Source organism: Mixophyes fleayi, chromosome 4, assembly GCF_038048845.1.
Source record: "Mixophyes fleayi isolate aMixFle1 chromosome 4, aMixFle1.hap1, whole genome shotgun sequence".
In the NCBI taxonomy this organism is placed as follows: Eukaryota; Metazoa; Chordata; class Amphibia; order Anura; family Limnodynastidae; genus Mixophyes; species Mixophyes fleayi.
In genome coordinates, this window is record NC_134405.1 from 97,161,706 (window position 1) to 97,179,689 (window position 17,984).

General features: G+C 39.1%; 1 protein-coding gene across 1 annotated transcript in view; it reads left to right on the plus strand.

Moving 5' to 3' along the window:
• Positions 1-1,472: 1,472 nt before the first annotated feature.
• ZNF710 (zinc finger protein 710) overlaps positions 1,473-17,984 on the plus strand; it is a 56,807-nt gene continuing 40,295 nt past the window's right edge. The window contains exons 1-2 of the mRNA XM_075207804.1: positions 1,473-1,759; positions 13,600-13,661. The gene's annotated coding sequence lies outside the window, so the exon portion shown is untranslated. The remainder of the gene's footprint in view (positions 1,760-13,599; positions 13,662-17,984) is intronic.

The following is a 17,984-nucleotide window of genomic DNA, read 5'->3' on the forward strand; positions in this document are numbered from 1 at the left end:
CCTGATAACTTAATAGTACATTTGTTAAATATGATACAACATGTTTGCTAAATTAATATTGATTTTCATGTGTTTCTAAAATGACTTTATTTAGGTCGAAGTTGAAATTTAATAGTGGCGGTATAGAAAAGGTAAATGAATGGAATTTGATAGTTATCTAAGGAAAGCAGTTAGAAAAGCAGTATCACCTCATAACAGCCCACTTCAACCACTGATTACACTGCATATGTGCTGTATAAAACATGAGGAGGTCGGTCTAATTTAATTGCCAAGACACACAATTGGAGGGAAAGAGGTTATCAGGAAGTTCTGTGTAAAAGGCATGTAGCAAGTGTATGGGATAGGACTTGGCGCACCAAAGGCTATGGGGCACATTTATCAATATTCACATAAAGTGAAAAGTAGTTTTCAATCCTTATCGCAATGATAAGGATTGAACTACTTCTCACATTTATGTACAGCCCTGCACAGAAACAGCAGTTCCGAAAAACTGCTGTTTCAGTGATAAAAAAAATCATACTTACCCCCCTCTTCGGAAGCGCTGTCTTCAGGTCTTCTCTTCACTCTTCAATTGCGCATGTCCAGTTCCAAGAACTGGACATGCGCACACAGATCCCCTCTCTGTCTCTGCAATGATAGTTGCAGAGAGAGAGCGCTGAGTGACAGGGAGGGATCATGTGATCCCTCCACACATGCGCTGTCCAGCTCTGCTCTTCGGAGCAGAGCTGACAGCATTAGATTTCTTCAATTCGGATGATGTACGCCAGCTGAAGCTGGCGTACATTAGCATGACAAGTTCCCGAAAAAAATGTTTTTCGGGACTTGTTAGATTGCGGCCAGGAGCAGTCACCATTCTGTTGAATGGTGACTGCTCCCAAAAACGAAGAGGAATGCAAAGCAGCAGATATCCATGATATCTGCTGCGATGCCCCCTTAATAAATTTGCGGAGGACACTGTGGGACCTTAATGACCCGTTAAAAGCACTATCGTGCTTTATTAAATATGCCCCTATGTGTCTACAGACTCCAGTGATCAAACCTAGCCATAAAAAGAAATAAATAAAATTATGCTACTTTAAAAAGCCATGTGATTTATCAGAGCTGCTAAAAAATATCTAGAAAAAAATGTTATACCATCCACTTCTTATTACTGTGTGGTGAGCCACTACATTCTTAGTTAAATAATTAATTACATTAATATATATATATATATATATATATATATATATATATATATATATATATATATATATATATATTACCTTACACCCTGTAGAAACAAGATTGTATGGGAAAACAGAAATAAAGAGGGAAGAGAAAGGAGGAAGACAGAAGACAATAAAAACAGGTTCTGCTTTTAAAGAGCCTAGAAGAGTTTCAAAGGGAGAAAAATCCCCAGTCTTTGGTGTAAAGAGAAAAAGAAAACTTGGTGGAGGAGGGGAGGAAGTGAGAAAACAAAAGAGAGATAGAAGGCTCCTGGGTGGGTGCTTTTCTCTCTCTTTCTGTTTTTCCCTCTGTCTCTTTCACAGACACCGAGAGCAGGCTTAGGAGGAGCTGTTTTGCATCCTTTCACGTCAGCCTGCCTCATTCCCTTCTTCCTTCCTGCTAGAGAAAGACAGTGCACGCTGAGAAGCAGGGAGAGAGAGAGGGAACGAGAGATAAGAAGACATCCCAGCAACACCTCTGTCGTGTCTTCCCCCTGCTGAGAGCCAGCAGAGCCCCTCACAGCAGGAGCCAGGATCCCCCCTGCACTTCCCGGGTAAGTCTCTCACTTTTCTCTCCTATAATATATAAACTCTCCTGTGGAATTCTGGCCACTGACGAGTGCACTTCGCCCACTCCTCTCTTACCCCTCGGAAGTCCCTGGATGGTGAGCTGTCCGCTGGGAAGGGTCGGCAGGGGGACACGGACGGTGCCTGGAGAGGAGGGGTGTGTGCGGTGTTGTCAGATAGCGACCAGCATGTTTTCTCTTTCACTTCCACATTCTCTAGTGTCACAGCTATACGTATAATACAGAGAGTAAGAAAGGTCTTTAGGGAGTAACGAAAGGGCAAATAAAGGTGGCAGATAAGAGATACAAGTGAAGTGTATATTGGAGTAAAGAAAAATAAATGAAGCCTTGTACCTCTGCTTGAGCTTGTTTTACCGCCCACAGCAGTTCCAGGATTACTTGTTTATAAATAAGGGTGAAGTTTTTTCTCTCCCTTGTCTGCAGATTAGTAGCTATAAACTTTATCATGTCAATGAATAGCAGTGTGCCTGCTGAAGGTACTGGAAGAGCGAGTATGTCATTCAGAGTCCTGTACCAGGGGGATGTGTGGTGCACATTCATTGGAAGTCAGCTCCCTATTACTGTGTCTGTGCTGTGTAATGAGCAACTGATGGTAGGAGCGTCTCTCTCTCTCTGTTCTCTCTCTGTTCTCTCTCTGTTCTCTCTCTGTTCTCTCTCTGTTCTCTCTCTGTTCTCTCTCTCTCTCTCTGTTCTCTCTCTCTGTTCTCTCTCTCTGTTCTCTCTCTCTGTTCTCTCTCTCTGTTCTCTCTCTCTGTTCTCTCTCTCTGTTCTCTCTCTCTGTTCTCTCTCTCTCTCTGTTCTCTCTCTCTGTTCTCTCTCTCTGTTCTCTCTCTCTGTTCTCTCTCTGTTCTCTTCTCTCTCTCTCTGTTCTCTCTCTGTTCTCTCTCTCTCTGCTCTCTCTCTCTCTCTCTCTCTCTCTCTCTCTCTTTGTTCTCTCTCTCTCTGTTCTCTCTCTCTCTGTTCTCTCTGTTCTCTCTCTCTCTCTCTCTGTTCTCTCTCTCTCTGTTCTCTCTCCCTCTGTTCTCTCTCTCTCATTCTCTCTGTTCTCTCTCATTCTCTCTCTGTTCTCTCTCATTCTCTCTCTGTTCTCTCTGTCTGTTCTCTCTCTGTTCTCTCTCTCTCTCATTTTCTCTGCTCTCTCGCTCTCATTTTCTCTGTGTTGTTTCTATATCTCATTTTCACTGTTCTGTCTGTCTCTCTCTCTCTCTCTCTTGCTCTTTCTGTTGTCTTTCTCTCGCCCTCTCTGTTGTCTCTCTCACTCTCTCATTCTCTCTTTTGTTTCTTTCTCTCCTTTGCTTCCCCTATATTTCCTCTGCTGTCTCTTGTATGTCTCTGCTCTCTCTATTACTCTCTCCCCACCTCAATCTCTATCTTTCCTCTCTCACCTACTTTCCTCCCAACTGAAGGACAGTTCCATGTCTTACATAGTTGAATAAACAAGTTGCTAAAAGCCAGCAGGGGTTTATTTTGAGAGATTTTGCCGTTTTAAATCTGCCCGTCAATATTGCTGGAATTCATCGATTTGCCCTAATGGTCTGTACCCAAATCCGCTTTTGGAATTCTTTACCTGCTTTTATGTTTTCAGAACTGGAACGCATGAACAGCCAGATAATTATTTTACATGGCACATTATATTACATCCTGTGCAATAGTAGTACTAGCCCCTGGTAATTAAAAAAGTCACTTTGTTGAGGGCAGAGGGTAAGGCACCCAAGAACCTGTCATGGTAACGCAAGCCTAAAAGTGCTGGAGATTTTTAAGACTACTCTGGTTCTTAAGGGCTTAGGTAATATGACAGTGGGACCCCAGGAGTGGCAACTTCTCCTTGGGGTCCCACATAATGGACAAAAATAAAGGTTTGTTTGATCAAACTACTTTATTAAAGAAGTACATGAAATAAAAAATCTTCCATTCCGCATAGTGCAACTGCATTCTCCATTCCAATCGCTCATCCTCATTATTATAATATAGGGCAGTGTTTCCCAACCCTAGTTCTCAGGGACCCCTAACAGTCAGGTTTTCCAGGTCACAAGTGAAAGTCACTCAGTAATGAATACACCTGTGCTCCAGCAGAGAGATATGGAAAACATGCACTGTTAGGGGTACCTGAGGACTAGGGTTGGGAAACACTGATATAGGGAGATCCCTACACACAACATAGCCCGGATTATACTAGATCAGTGTTTCCCAAACCCAGTCCTTAGGACCCCCAACAGTGCATGTTTTCCAGGTAACAAGGGAAATAATGATACCACCTTTGGATCTGTATCAGTCAGTAATGAACACACATGTGTTAAAGCAAGGAGATATGTAAAACATGCACTGTTAAAACCTGAGGACCAGGTTTAAGAAACACTACTAGACTAACCTTTCCTGGCCAACCAATCTGAAGCATGGGGACCCCCTCCCACTCTTCTGGTTGGCCGGTACAAACATTCTTACAGGAAATCAGTATCCCCCTGCTTCATTTATAAAATTACCCGAAGGAAACTAACTTAATAAATAAAACCAGGATTCCCTCTATGAATGGTTGGCTTGTACAACCATTCAGAAGCAAAGGAAAAACAATTCCCACATATCTGTTTGGCTGGCTGGCAAAGGGTAGCCGTAGGAGTTTCCTGGCTATGTTCATTATGGCCGTTTGCGTGCATGAGGGTTTTTTTGTTTTGTTTTTGGAATTTATAGTTTTGGAATTTTTTTTATCAGACAGAAGGGTGAGGACAAGGGATTCAGAGAGTGGGGAAACCACAGTGCTTTGACTTGTCTATGCAGCTAGACTCTCCTGTCGAGATGCCTGCCAGCATTATCAAGTTAAAGTTCCCACACCTGACCTGATATGCTCTTTTAATGACATTATCCCCCTCAAAATTGCGAGCATGTGACCTGGCGCTTTATCTCATGCACCCACCTACCTCCATGACACACCTCTATTTTGAACTTGCAACAATTGTAGCTTGAGAGGTGTGGAAAAAATACATTTTGTCAAGCTACTAGCCCCTAACAGTATAGACTAACAGATAATATGACTTTGCCACTCCTATGATTGGACAGAGGGCAAAATTGCGTTAGCAGAAGTCATTAAGATTTACTTTGCACTCATATATTGTTTCACATTATAAAATCAGGAAGGTTTTGATTTTGCACAATATGTGGAAATGGTCTGCCTAAAATGAAGGGCTCCCTGTTTTTATCTAGGTTAAGTTTTCAACTCATATACAGACACACAGTAATTTCACATAGATTTTTTTTCTTTGAATAGCAAGTTCAGTACCTTTTAAGCATGCATCTTTCATAGCCGTCCTTTTACAGACAATGATCTCCTTTTCAAAATCTCTTAGGAGGTTACAAAATATGGCTGCCAGTTATACAGACACACCTCTCAGCTTGTCATGTGAAGGCAGAGTGGGGAGAATGAGGGGTGGATATCACAATACAGAGAAAGCTCAGAGGGGTATTCCAAAGCCTCTCTGCTCACTACATCATGAGACTGTGGTTACCATGGTAGATCATGACACATTGCAGAATTATAAATCATTAATATCAGTCTGAAGGAAAAAAAACAGAAAAAATGCTAAATACCAACATTTTTGTGTAGACTGCCATAGTGATTTATGTTGAAACACACATAATTTTTTTCATGGGTTTCCTGCTTCAATTTTAAAACACATAGCCCTGCACAGTTTGTATAAATGCCTGCCAACATTTAAAAACGCAAAATTGGGACACAAAAAACCCTTTCCATGATTCCTCCAAAACACATGGAGATTTGCCCGCACCATGCACAGCCACCACACCCACATTATCATGGGACCACACCCTTTTTTGCGTCTCATAATCACGAACGTCACCTCACACAAAAATCTATTTTCACTATTTAGAAACAGATTTTAATAGCTGAGAATGTCCAGCTAGTAATTAATCTGCTCATACACAGAATAAGGCCTGTTCCCATTGATATTTTTCACAAATTTTGTGTCATAAAGTTGTATATTCTGTCAGTATCTAGTCTGTTCATGTAACTGTTGCAGAAATGTATGTAAATGGTATGAAATTAAATGGCACCTGTTGCTTCGTGCATCTGTGATCTCACTAGATCCTAAAGAATTGATAGGCCTCACCTATATTATTTCTGGACACAAAATGGCTGCCTCCCTGTATTGGTATACTTTCAAATTGCGTAGTAGTAATTGAAAAATGATGCACTACATTACAAAAATAAACGTTAGATTTATTTAGCCTACAAAGCAGGATTGACTTTGTCTTTTTGGAGGGAAAAATACTATATATTTATAGGTGGGAACCAAACACAAAATATTTACATTAGCTATAACGTAGAAACAATACTGTTTTCAAGTGTATCGAATGAAAATGGCAAAGGAATACTGACTTCCGTGCATACTGTATTTATTTGCAATATTTAAAGTTTAAACATAGTACAGTTGTAATAATGTGGTAATGTTTGACATTTGCACAAAATGTAAAATATTAAATGATTGACTAGCTAACCCAAAAAGAAATACAAATCGGGGTCTGTCCTAGCTGGAACTATTCAGCAGTGATTTGATTCAAAGGTTCTGGTGTCTGTACTTTCCCTGAAGAAATAATATCTTTTTATAACGTAGATATATTTCATGCATGAAATTACAGTGTGCCGAGATTTCAAGACCTCACAAGCCTTCTTCTAAGGAAAACAGACCTATCATTCAAAACTTTCCAGTCGGTGGGGAATAAAACGAGCAGGCAATAAAATGGTTAAAAGGTGCATTTCAACTAATGCAGAAGTCCAGGCACTTCAGCTTACATAATTTTTTAAACGTCTAACCTGAAAACGGAGCCCTTTATAATAATATCTATCTGTCACTTAAAAGTTTTAAGGCACTAACTTGTTCATCTTCTCTGCCATGTTATTCCTGCCAGTGATAATCAGCAAAGAAATTATCTGAATAGCCAGGGGCAGCACGGTGGCGTAGTGGTTAGCACTTCTGCCTTACCGCACTGGGGTCATGAGTTCAATTCCCAACCATGGCCTTATCTGTGAGGAGTTTGTATGTTCTCCCCATGTTTGCATGGGTTTCCTCCAGGTGCTCTAGTTTCCTCCCACACTCCAAAAACATACCAGTAGGTTAATTGGCTGCTAGGAAATTGACCCTAGTGTGTGTTAGGGAATTTAGACTGTAAGCTCCAATGGGGCAGGGACTGATGTGAGTGAGTTCTCTGTACAGCACTGCAAAATTAGTGGCACTATATAAATAAATGGTGATGATAATGATGTTGATATGGTCATGTGATAATTATTTTTCAAAATGTTTTATTTTTGTCTCAACAAACAGGTGTTGCAAAATTGGAAAAAGCCTGTCTGCTGGATAATCTTATTTTTACCGTTCATACATTCACTTTAATATATAGATTTTCCGTCTGTTTGACAATTGATAAGGATAGGTGAAGAAGTACAAAACCATCAGTTGTCATTGTTGTTTTGGTAGAAGAGGCCAGACATGGTGGTTGCTTGTGCACAAATGAAATGCCCTGGTCTGATCTGCTCTGTTTCTGAGCTGTCTGCTCATATCCAGATGATGCTTCATAAGCTGTATTAATGTGTCAGGAAGTGAAAATGAAGCCTATAATGGAAAAGTTTGCATGTCATTACCCACGATCCTTAGAAATAGCTTGCAAATCTCACTTTCCTTAATCTACTACATTAGTAGCATGTTAACTTTTCAATGCATAAATGAATGTTTCTATAATTTACTTTTTGTCAAATGATTTGAAAACGGTTTTGCGACTTCCATTGTCACATGCCAGATTCTGTTGCTATCAATATCACACTATCCTATTTTCTATGAAATTTAAAGAATAAATATGACCTGGAAGCATTACTTATGTAAGTGTCTAAACCGATAGGCGAGGACATGAAACCTATCACAGTTACATCACTTTTTTCAGCCATTGACATTTTCTTATGACATCTAATATGAACATATCATTGATTTGAATCATGTTTAAAGTGCAGCTGTTGACTAGACACAGCGGAGACAGCCATTTTGTGGGTGGAGCCAATATTTCTGGCATTGCAGCCTATCCGTTCTTTGGAAGCTAGTGGTATTCTCTCTCTTGTTATACAACAAATCAGGGATATTACTAAAGCACAATATTCCTTGGTCATGTCAATGGTTCCTAGTGAATTAGTAGACTGCATAATTTATTACTGGTTCAACCCACAAAATGGCTGCCTACTTTGTGTATAGACAACAGGTGCACTTTAAAAAATAGCCTTTAATGACTTGATGGAGGAGTATATAACTATAATCTTATTTTTGTCTGTGTTGTACTGCAGTAGTAACAATGGTCAGAAAGAATCTGCTCCTGTTACCACTTTTATATGTGGCCTAACAGCAGGGTTGTAGAGTCTATTGAACCAACATATTAGTCTTATGAGGCGAACTTCTGTGAGGTGTTTCAGAACTATGATTACCTTTTATGAGATGTCTGCACGGGTGTAATACCCACCTCTGTTTTGAAGTAATATTCCAAACATTTCTGAGTTAGTAGCTTTGTATTTGCATCCTCTTATCGAATATGAATCAAGACAGCCATGTGACGTTTGTTGCTATCTCTTTAAAAAAACAGAGTGAGATGCCAAGGAAAACATGATGCTTATAATCCCTATTGGGCTGTCTTTTACAGGATCATAAATTCACACCTGTTATTAAACTATCTTCATTCTGAAGGAATATGGCTATAGTATGGGGGTCAAGGGGTGTAGTCCCAAGTGTCCAAGAGCAACTTTCAAATATTTGATTCAGGTGTGCGTGTGTGTACACACGTGCGTTATTAATGTTCTTTCATTTCAAAACATTGAAGTGTGGTGTTGTCTTCTTATTGGTTATGTGAGACGAATTTGCCCTGTGACAAATACTCTGCATTGTGGTACTTATAATTAGGTGTAAAAGAAACGGTCATTAGGCTGGGTACACACTGGAACATTTTCGTCCAATCGGCAAATCAGCCGACACGGTGGGAAGTTGGGTTAGTGTGTATAGTGACACGATGGTCAACAGTCGTTCCAAAGTGTCGATTGACGGTTCATTTGATTGGTCACAATGTTTATTTTTTTTCCGACCAATCCACCTAATGATCATGTAGTGTGTATAAGTTTTCGATCGACCCACAAGCAACTGCCGATAGTTCCTCGAGCTGCAACTCCTTTGTCTAGGTACGTTGCTAATGAACATACATTGTACACGTGCTAACGAATGTATGAAGAAAACGTGTTACCTTCACTTTTTTATGAGATTTGGGGTGAGTACTATTGAACATGCTCTGGCCTTGGGGATATCGTTACATGGACCTCATAAGTCGTTTCAGTGTGTACAAAATTATAATCTTTGCTCACGACAATATGGCTGTGAAAAGTCACTGGCCGGACGGTTGGTATTTCGATAATCGTCTAAAACGTGACTAGTGATTAATCATCCGAGTGATCGAACTTTCGGTCAAAGGTAAAAGTCGTTACAGATAATACGTCAGTCGGAAAATTCTTCAGTGTGTACCTAGCCTTAGTCTTTATGTTGTGTAGGTTTTGTCAATACTATGCCAATGCCATGACATAAAATACATATATTATACCCCACAAGTGTTCTTTAAAGAGACGTGGTTCCATCAACTTATTTATTGATTTACATTTATCTGTCTTCCTCTTTATTTCCTAAAATTAACTTGGAAATGTCAGTATGTAATGTAAATGAGAGGGCAGACAGATTCACCAGGCATTCTAGCAGTTACAGAAAAAGCCTACCAGGATCACAGCAAATATTCCTTTCTGTTTGGACGAGATACAGCATATGACTTATGTAATGTGTTGGAGATAACAGTGCGATCTGTCTTTTCCATATCAGTGTCTAGTAACGTTTGTAAATGGTCTTTTTCCAAACTCAGCTAGAGTTTGTTCCACTCGTTAAACTGCTTAATCACAATGTCCGTTGTTTACAACAGCAGCCAATTGTATGTAGTCTTTTTTTTTTTTTTGTGGAAATTAAAAGATTTTGAAACGTGTAATTAGCAAAGACTTTCATCTGGCTCTCTGTGTTCTACAATGGAGTTTCAGAATGGCAACAAGTTCATTGTACATGTTGTTGAATGCCACAGGCAGATTTGCAATGCTTCATACATGAAAATAACAGTACAAGTATAATATAATACAAGTATGAATGCAGCCTTTTTATCTGACATGACAATTTATTTCTAGAATATATCTAGTGAGAAGTAAACTGTTTATTGTTTTTGGCTGTCATAATGGATATAGAAGAGAAATAATTGCCCTTCTCTTGCTGTGTTTTGTATTGTCTTGTCTCTATTAGGAAAGAAACCGTTCTGAATTTGGACGGTGTTTGGCACTTTTCAGAATTGGTCCTTATAGCTTTAGGCAGCATCTTAAAAAACATGATAATGTAAATTCAAGGTTGACACACTGTACCCGATAATGTATTTTGACAGATTGTTCTATAGAATATATACCTAATATATTAAACAACACATAGGGGCATATTTAATTGTCCGTGTTACTCGCAAAAGTAAGGCGGTGTTAAGAGTATTACCGGTATTACGGTAATTCTAAGCCGGATTTCAGCTCGCAGCTCCCTGACCTGCGAGCTGAAAGCTGGCGTTAAAGGTACCATAATAACGGAAACTACGTGCACTGTTACTGTAATAACAGTAATAGTGCGCAAGCCGCGTTAGTTTTGCAAGTAACGCGGACAATTGAATATGCCCCATAGATAGAGTCTGATAAGTAATTGTGATACTTTATAGTTTTATTACTCAGATATAAAATTCTAGCAGTTACTATTTTGTGTTGCAAGGGCTGGTTTGCAAAAAAAATCTAGGGGTGATCTAGCTGTTTAAATTACATCTACAGACTTGCAACCAAGAAGTCCCATTAGTGGTCTATAGCCTCTAAATTTACCTTACCTCTCCTGCACTGAAGGAAGCCATCATTTCTGCTTAAGCTGCAGAGCGGTTACATTTTTCATGTTTCCTTTACGACAATATTAGAATTAAGCAAATGTTCTCAAATAACAATATCATATATTGAAAAACTAAGATTAATATTTTATATGGCCACCACAATAGCTCTGTGTTCATGCCTGTCCCCTGACTAACTGAACAGATGTCACTAGATACAGCTTGTATTGGTGACACTGCTCGGCCTCTAGAAAGCTTCAGGTGAGTTCATTGAAGAAAAGCTTTTAGCAGTAGACATGTCTGTATTGCCTCTTCTTATCTGCAAATGTGTTCTTGAGCGTAGTTTACCCAAATACTGTTAACGAAGAAATATTTAAGCATAAAAATAGTGTACTTATTTGTAGCTTAAGGAAAAAAAAAATCGAGTTCACCAGTGCGCTACAAAGCGATTGCTGCTCAATTAAGTCCTATATTGACCATACATCAGTCAATAAAACACAAGATAGCCTAAGAAAGGAAAATTAGGACAACAAATCAAGCGCTGTCCCTTTCACATATATTAAAAGGTAATAAGAATACTTATATTTTGTGGTGAGTTGAGAGATTTCCACGTATTTCTTAACAGTGATCCACAACGTGTAAGAGGCAAGAAAACACCCGAATAATAGTGCAATCCTATTTGTACAAGATGGTAGGGTCACATATGATTCAGTAGAGTGGTAAAAATAACCAAATCCGCATAGATCTCCACCAAGACTTACACCACACAACTTGTAAGTGTGTCTTCATAAATATATCACCCTTCATCGTGAAGCTTCCCATTAGGTATAAGCCTTACTATATTTATACTTGGAAATCATATCTCTGGAGTTTTCTAAATCTTCAGTAAGATTAGTACCGGATGTTGGACAACGTCCTCAAGGGTATTTATTCAGGAAAATAAAAAATAATAAAAACAAGCTAGTAGTATGTTTTGGTTAAATTGCATAAATAAATGTATTAAAAAACACTCAAAATGCATACTTAAAAGAAACAAAAAAGTAAGTGTAGGTACTCCTACCGAGAGATAACAGGCGCATCACGTAAAATGCTGTTCAGTCCTGGGATCAAGTGATAGCCAATTCCTCTCAAAGGTGTAGTATTCTCGGTAGGTGAACCTGTTACACATAACTTGCACTTTCCAACCCGTTTCAGCCCAATTGTGGGTCTTTATCTATTGGTAGCTTATCATGAACCTATACAGGGGCGCACGCAGGTTTTTTAAGAGGGGGGGATTCCCCCTCAAAAAAACCGAGAGAACTGCTGCTCCATTTCGGCGGCACTGCACTGAACAGCAGCCGTGACTCTGTCAAGGAAGCGTCCGTGGCAGTGCTGCTTTGACAGCGCCGCGGCTGCTGTATAGTACAGTGCCACTATGTAGGGACATTGTTCTTCGCGGAGGGAAGGGGTTTCTGGAGAACCAGAAACCCCCCCCTACATGCGCCCCTGCTATACAGTGTGGTGAAGCGAAACTTAATTGTATTATAAGGCACAAGTAATGTTAACATATGTATACATTCTCAGGTGTCATTGCTTATAATAATACTTTAAGAAAACAATTGTATTATAAGGAATAATATAAGGTATAAGGTATTACATATTTCTTGGGCCTGCATACAATCAGTCTGCCTAAAGCCTGATTTTATATGGTTTCAGAGTTCCCCACAGTGACTTCTAATATCCTTGTAATTCATAGTACGGAATGTATTATTCCTTATACATAATGCGTGAAGCATTTGCAATATATGTCAAAGTGAGGTATTTCAGCTCACAGTACCCACAGACACCAATTGTAATATCATTGTAGAATTGACTTTGGTGAGATCCAATCTCCTTTCTCAGTGGAAAGAAAATTAAAGTTTTGTACCACTCACAAATAATTGTCTCTCTTTATAAATAGAAGGAAATCTGTAGATTATCTTGAAGAAAAAAATATCTTGGTTGTTTCTTGATGGTTTCCTTGAAGAAGGAAATCAGTACACAGAATGATGGATTGCTTTTAGGTGTTCTAAATTTATCTTTCCTCTTCCCTTATCCTCTCTTCATGTTGCACGTTTTAGGGAAGCAAGCACTGTGTAATAATAGTCATGACTTCCAACTATACACTTTGTTTTTGGCAGTTTAGATAGCTTGTTGTTGTAATACGCTTAAGTAGAACTAAATGTGAAAAAATATGTTTAATATAATATACCTAAAATAACTGCGGTACCAAGCTGTCTGTTATAAAGGCGCCCACACGTGCAACAATTTTATCTTGCATTGAGATCATATCAGATGAGATCTTATCTCTGCATGTGTGTGACATAAATGATCATATTCTTAATATCCTAAAGTGTTTTCAGAGATTTGTGGGTACATTAAGATGTTATGTCTAAAATGGTGTGTGACTTATATTGTTCACTCTCATCCATCACTATGGCTTGACTTGCAGTCTCCTAGGTAACATACATGCTTTGAATTGCATGGTAGTTTCACAGGCATTACCAGTTATATTGCAATAAGTGGGAATAACGAAGCTGTTCTTGGACTTGTGTTAATAGTTTGTTTGGACATTGACATTGGACTAATACGTGTTTTACTCTTTTGCGATTAAGGTGAATGAAAATAGTTTTTTCTTTCAGATATACTGTAGAATGTTGGTGTAAGAGTGATTTTTCTTTTCTGTTAACACTATTCATCATACTTGAAAATGTAAATTCTTTGGTTAAGATGTCCTCTAATTATAAAAAGTTTAAACAGTTTTCATTGGCAATGGAAAATGGTACGGATTACAAACATTTTTATGCAATATGTCATTTTCCCCCTAGACAAATCGGTGGTGAAGACACTACAACAGTTGGTGCCTGAAGTCAACACTACATGTTAATCAGTAAGTATGATTCTCTTCCATATGTCCCTGCTCCAAAAACCTGGATACGTAGTCACAGTTATAGTGTCGCTCACGAAAGGGTAACAATGATTGCGGAAGGAAGGTGCTTAATTTTTTCCATATAGCAAAGAACAACATTGCTGCATCTGAAGCCTCTCTATAAGCGAAAATAAAAACTAACAAAGCATATTCAGCTCTAACGATGTTCAATTGGTGGGCAGAGGCAGGGGCAAACGCAGGAGTATAGGGGGGGGGGGGTTCCAATCGTTTGATTTCGGAACAACGCAAAATAACAAACTTCCTGCAATAAACCGGCAACAGACACTATTGTTCAGTGAAATCAGTTTTATTGTAATAAGCAGTTTGGTCGAGTCACAAAGCGTAAGACGTCCTCTACTAACAACTCGCGCAGATGCACCGGCTGAGGAGTGTTTGCGTCAGTGTTTCCACTTAGCGTTTTTGATTTTTTTCTCACGATTTTCTGGAAAATTGACCCTCATTGGGTATTTCTAACATATTTTAATATTATAAGTTTAACTTGCATTTAAAAAAAACACTTAAACATGACCAATGCGGGACTCTGAGACTTTCTGCGCCGCATGCGCAGAAGAGATTTTCACGCTGTGACAACACACACAATTCCACATGATTGGAGCATGTGTGTCCCGAGCAGTAAAGCATATTGGGATCATTAGTAGACCAGATCTCCTATCCAACCCAATTGTCTCCAGTCTGCTTGGACATTATTTCCAAATCATGAACTTATTCTCTATGCCCTAATATTGGAAATGTGCTGATAGCCTACTGTTGGTTATGTATGCTTTAGGTCAAGTGGTTTTATACAGGCCACACAAATCTGAGGTAATTACTAACGTACGATAATTTACAAAAGGAAGTGCATTATAATAATAATGTATATTATAATATACACATTTTCCTAATGAACACTGAACTTATGACATGAGTATATGCATGTATTAACATCACTTTTGTATTGTACTATGATAATTTTGTGCCATGGTTGAAGTGTTTTCAGTTATAATTTGAATGTTTTGACATTACCATTTCCTTGTTAGAACACATCTGTATAGTATGGCATAATAAACTCCCTCCTATATATAAGAACATTACAGCTTCTGTATCTGGTGTAATAGACCTTGTAGTGCGGAATGTTGTGGCCATTTGGAATGTTTATACCCTAACAGTCTGTCAGTCCCTCCGTCTGTATCTGTCTGTCTAAGCTGTTCCTTGTATTAATATGGACGCATATGTTAATCGCTTAAAATTCCACTCCCCACTTCAACAGCTCTTCCTTGGCCCATTTTAAAAGCAGAAAGTAGAAGCACAAGGAAATAAAGGAAGTATTAGCATTGTCGTTTTGATTGGCACTGCCTCTAGAAGAGAGGTTATTTCATTTGGCTGTTTCTTTTCAGGCAGTCCTTCCTTTATGTACACACCATTCATCTGGGTACAGTTCTCTATTCAAAATCCTTTTTCTTTTCCATTCCTTTCTTTTTATTTCCTCACTTTCCCCCTCCTTTCTTTTCATGGCTCCCTTTTGTGCTTTCTCTCCCCCTCCCTAGACTGCATTTTCTTTTCTTTTAATGTTCAGTTCCTTTTTCTTGTCTTTGCTTGTTCTCTCTCTCTCTCTCTCTTGCACGGAGTATTTCTTCTGTATTTTATGGGGGAGGGGATCAGAAGCAGTACTTATACTCAGAGAAACTTTAACAAGTTTCCCATCATTGAAAATGAATGAGAATTACACATTTCCCAGAGTGCAGGTGACGTTCATGATGTTAATACTGTATTTTACAGTGAATGGCATTAGATGTATTCACGGGATTAGGGGATTGGTCTTTTCCTAGTAAGAAACTCAAGTGCTTATATACTAAACTATGACCAGCGGACAAAGTATGGTGGCTGACTCGGAATTCACACCGCACTTCATTATATGTGCCTTACCTCTTTGGTAATGTTTATTTGCAGGTATGGAGTCCAGGTGCAATCTACAGAATTTCAGGAACTAATGGATAAAAATAAATCCAAATTTTGGGCTATACTTTGCTTTTTCAATAGTAATTTTTTCAAAATATATAAGTTTATTTGTATAGCGCCAGCAAATTCCATAGTGCTTCACATTTGGGGACAAACACAGTACTAAACAATACTGAGTAATAGAGACAAAGAGGTAAGAAGGCCCTGCTCGCAAGCTTACAATCTATGGGATTGTCAAATAAAATAAAGACACATTTAGTAGTAAAGGAACTATGGTGTTATGTTCGGTACAGGTTGACAGGCCTGTTATATAGCATAAGGTAAGAAAAATACTCTGTTTTGTGCTAGTGGTATATTGCACTATCCTAAGTTTAAACATAGTTGACTACTCTTCCGGAATTTCTGGGAGACTCGGACTCCTGGGAGAGCAAGATAACCTCCTGGTTCCTGGCCCTTTCAGCAGTTAACTGGCGGGGGCGGGGCTTTGTGACGCAATTTGTGTGTCACCGTAGCCCCGCCCTCTGCTGTAATAGGCCAATAAATGTGATTGCAGTTTATGGGGAGTGGCCAAATGACGTGATTCGTCGAGCCCTGTCACGCCAACCTCCCCCGATCTCCAAAGTTGGCAAGTATGAGCTTAATGCACGTGCAGAGCGGACATTTTCCTCAATATCTACTATCTTATAGTAATACAGAAAGATTTGCAGTATTCTGTTGTCTCCAAAAGTGCTACGTCTACCAGAAGCCTGAAACTGTGCACAAGTCATCTATACTGCAACAAATATGGAATGCTTATGAATAACATTTGCAGAGTTTAATTGACTTTAATTGGTTAGGATTTTTCTCTGCTCTAGGAAATGAGCCTATTTTAACGATGAGCTGGATGGCTAATTTGATCAAGAAGATCCAATCCCAGGAATAAGTTGCTGCATTAACTCTTGAAGTCGCATTTTTGTCACCACTGTTCCAAGCACAAAACTTGCTCCCTTTTTTATAGATGCCAGGTTTCAGCATTGGCTAATTTCATTGCATCCATTGTCCTCATTACTAACTTAGAAATGGTTATTAACATATTATGTAGTAATGCTCAATGAAACTATCGCAATGTTCATAAAAATAAATTTGATAAATCGGTAATAGAGCCTAAACATAGGGCTCTAGATCCTGCTGTTTAAGAGTTACCTTTAAAATGTTTCAGCTGGTTCTTAGATGTACCTGCATTGTGCATGCTCTAATTATTTTACTAGAGTACTACTGCAGATAGCTTTTGCTATGGTATGTTTAGGCCGGTAGTGTGGTTGTTGTTAACTTAACAATTCTCCACGCATCCCAAACCTGGACAGTTCAAGATGGTATCCAGTGACAGATCAAGCCAGCATTAAGTCCTCCCTGATTCTATTGCACAAAAAGAACTAGTTCAAGGTCATAGCAGAGACCATAGATCGTTGGTACGAGTTTTCAGGTAGTACAAGGTTAGAATGTTATGAAACGTGTAAAACAGGTCTGTGTCTGTTGAGCATGGCACAGGGAAGTAGAAAGAGGATGTTGTCAAATACTTTGAACTGTACATTTTTGAAATATTTAAAATAAATACTATAATCCTTTGTAAAAAGTAATTCACAATTTCCTAGTAAAAAAAACGTTCACAATTTCCTAACAAGCTAAACGACAAGTTGTTCCTGCAAACTGCCTGCTCCCCTCAAAATTCTAGGAGGCATTTGCATCTTGGAATTGTGTTCTGAGTATCTGAGTAACCTCTCCATTTTCCTCTGACCTAGTTTTGTCTTACCCAATGACTGGGAAACTAGACAAACTGGATATATGTACTCATATTAACTATTCCCTAAAATAGAATCAAACAACATTATTGTTATTAGTACAATTACCTCAGTTTCACATTTCACAGCTGATTTAACACGCCAAGGCATGTTATTGTGGAATCAGCTCCCGTTTGACATAGGTAAAGGAAGATTCTATTTTATTGGAAGATGAAGGTTACTAAACATACTGTCTTAGTGATTCACAGACCAGTCCTAGGTAGCCACTAGTAAGGTGGAATTGCCTGATTCATCAAGGCACGTATCTGCCGATTTTGAGTGTATTGTACGCAAAATCACTCTGCACATGCCCAGAACTGGGAGATACGCCAGTAAACGCAGCCCAGTCCATTCAGTCTTTTAGTCTAAAGGACACATACAGTGTCGGACTGGGGCATGAAGGGCCCCCTGGGGGACTGCAACGCTAGGGGCCCACCAGAGGGGGTGTGGACAGCCATTATAGTGGCGAGACCAGAGGGGAAATGGTCAGTCCATGAAGGACAGCTAGCAC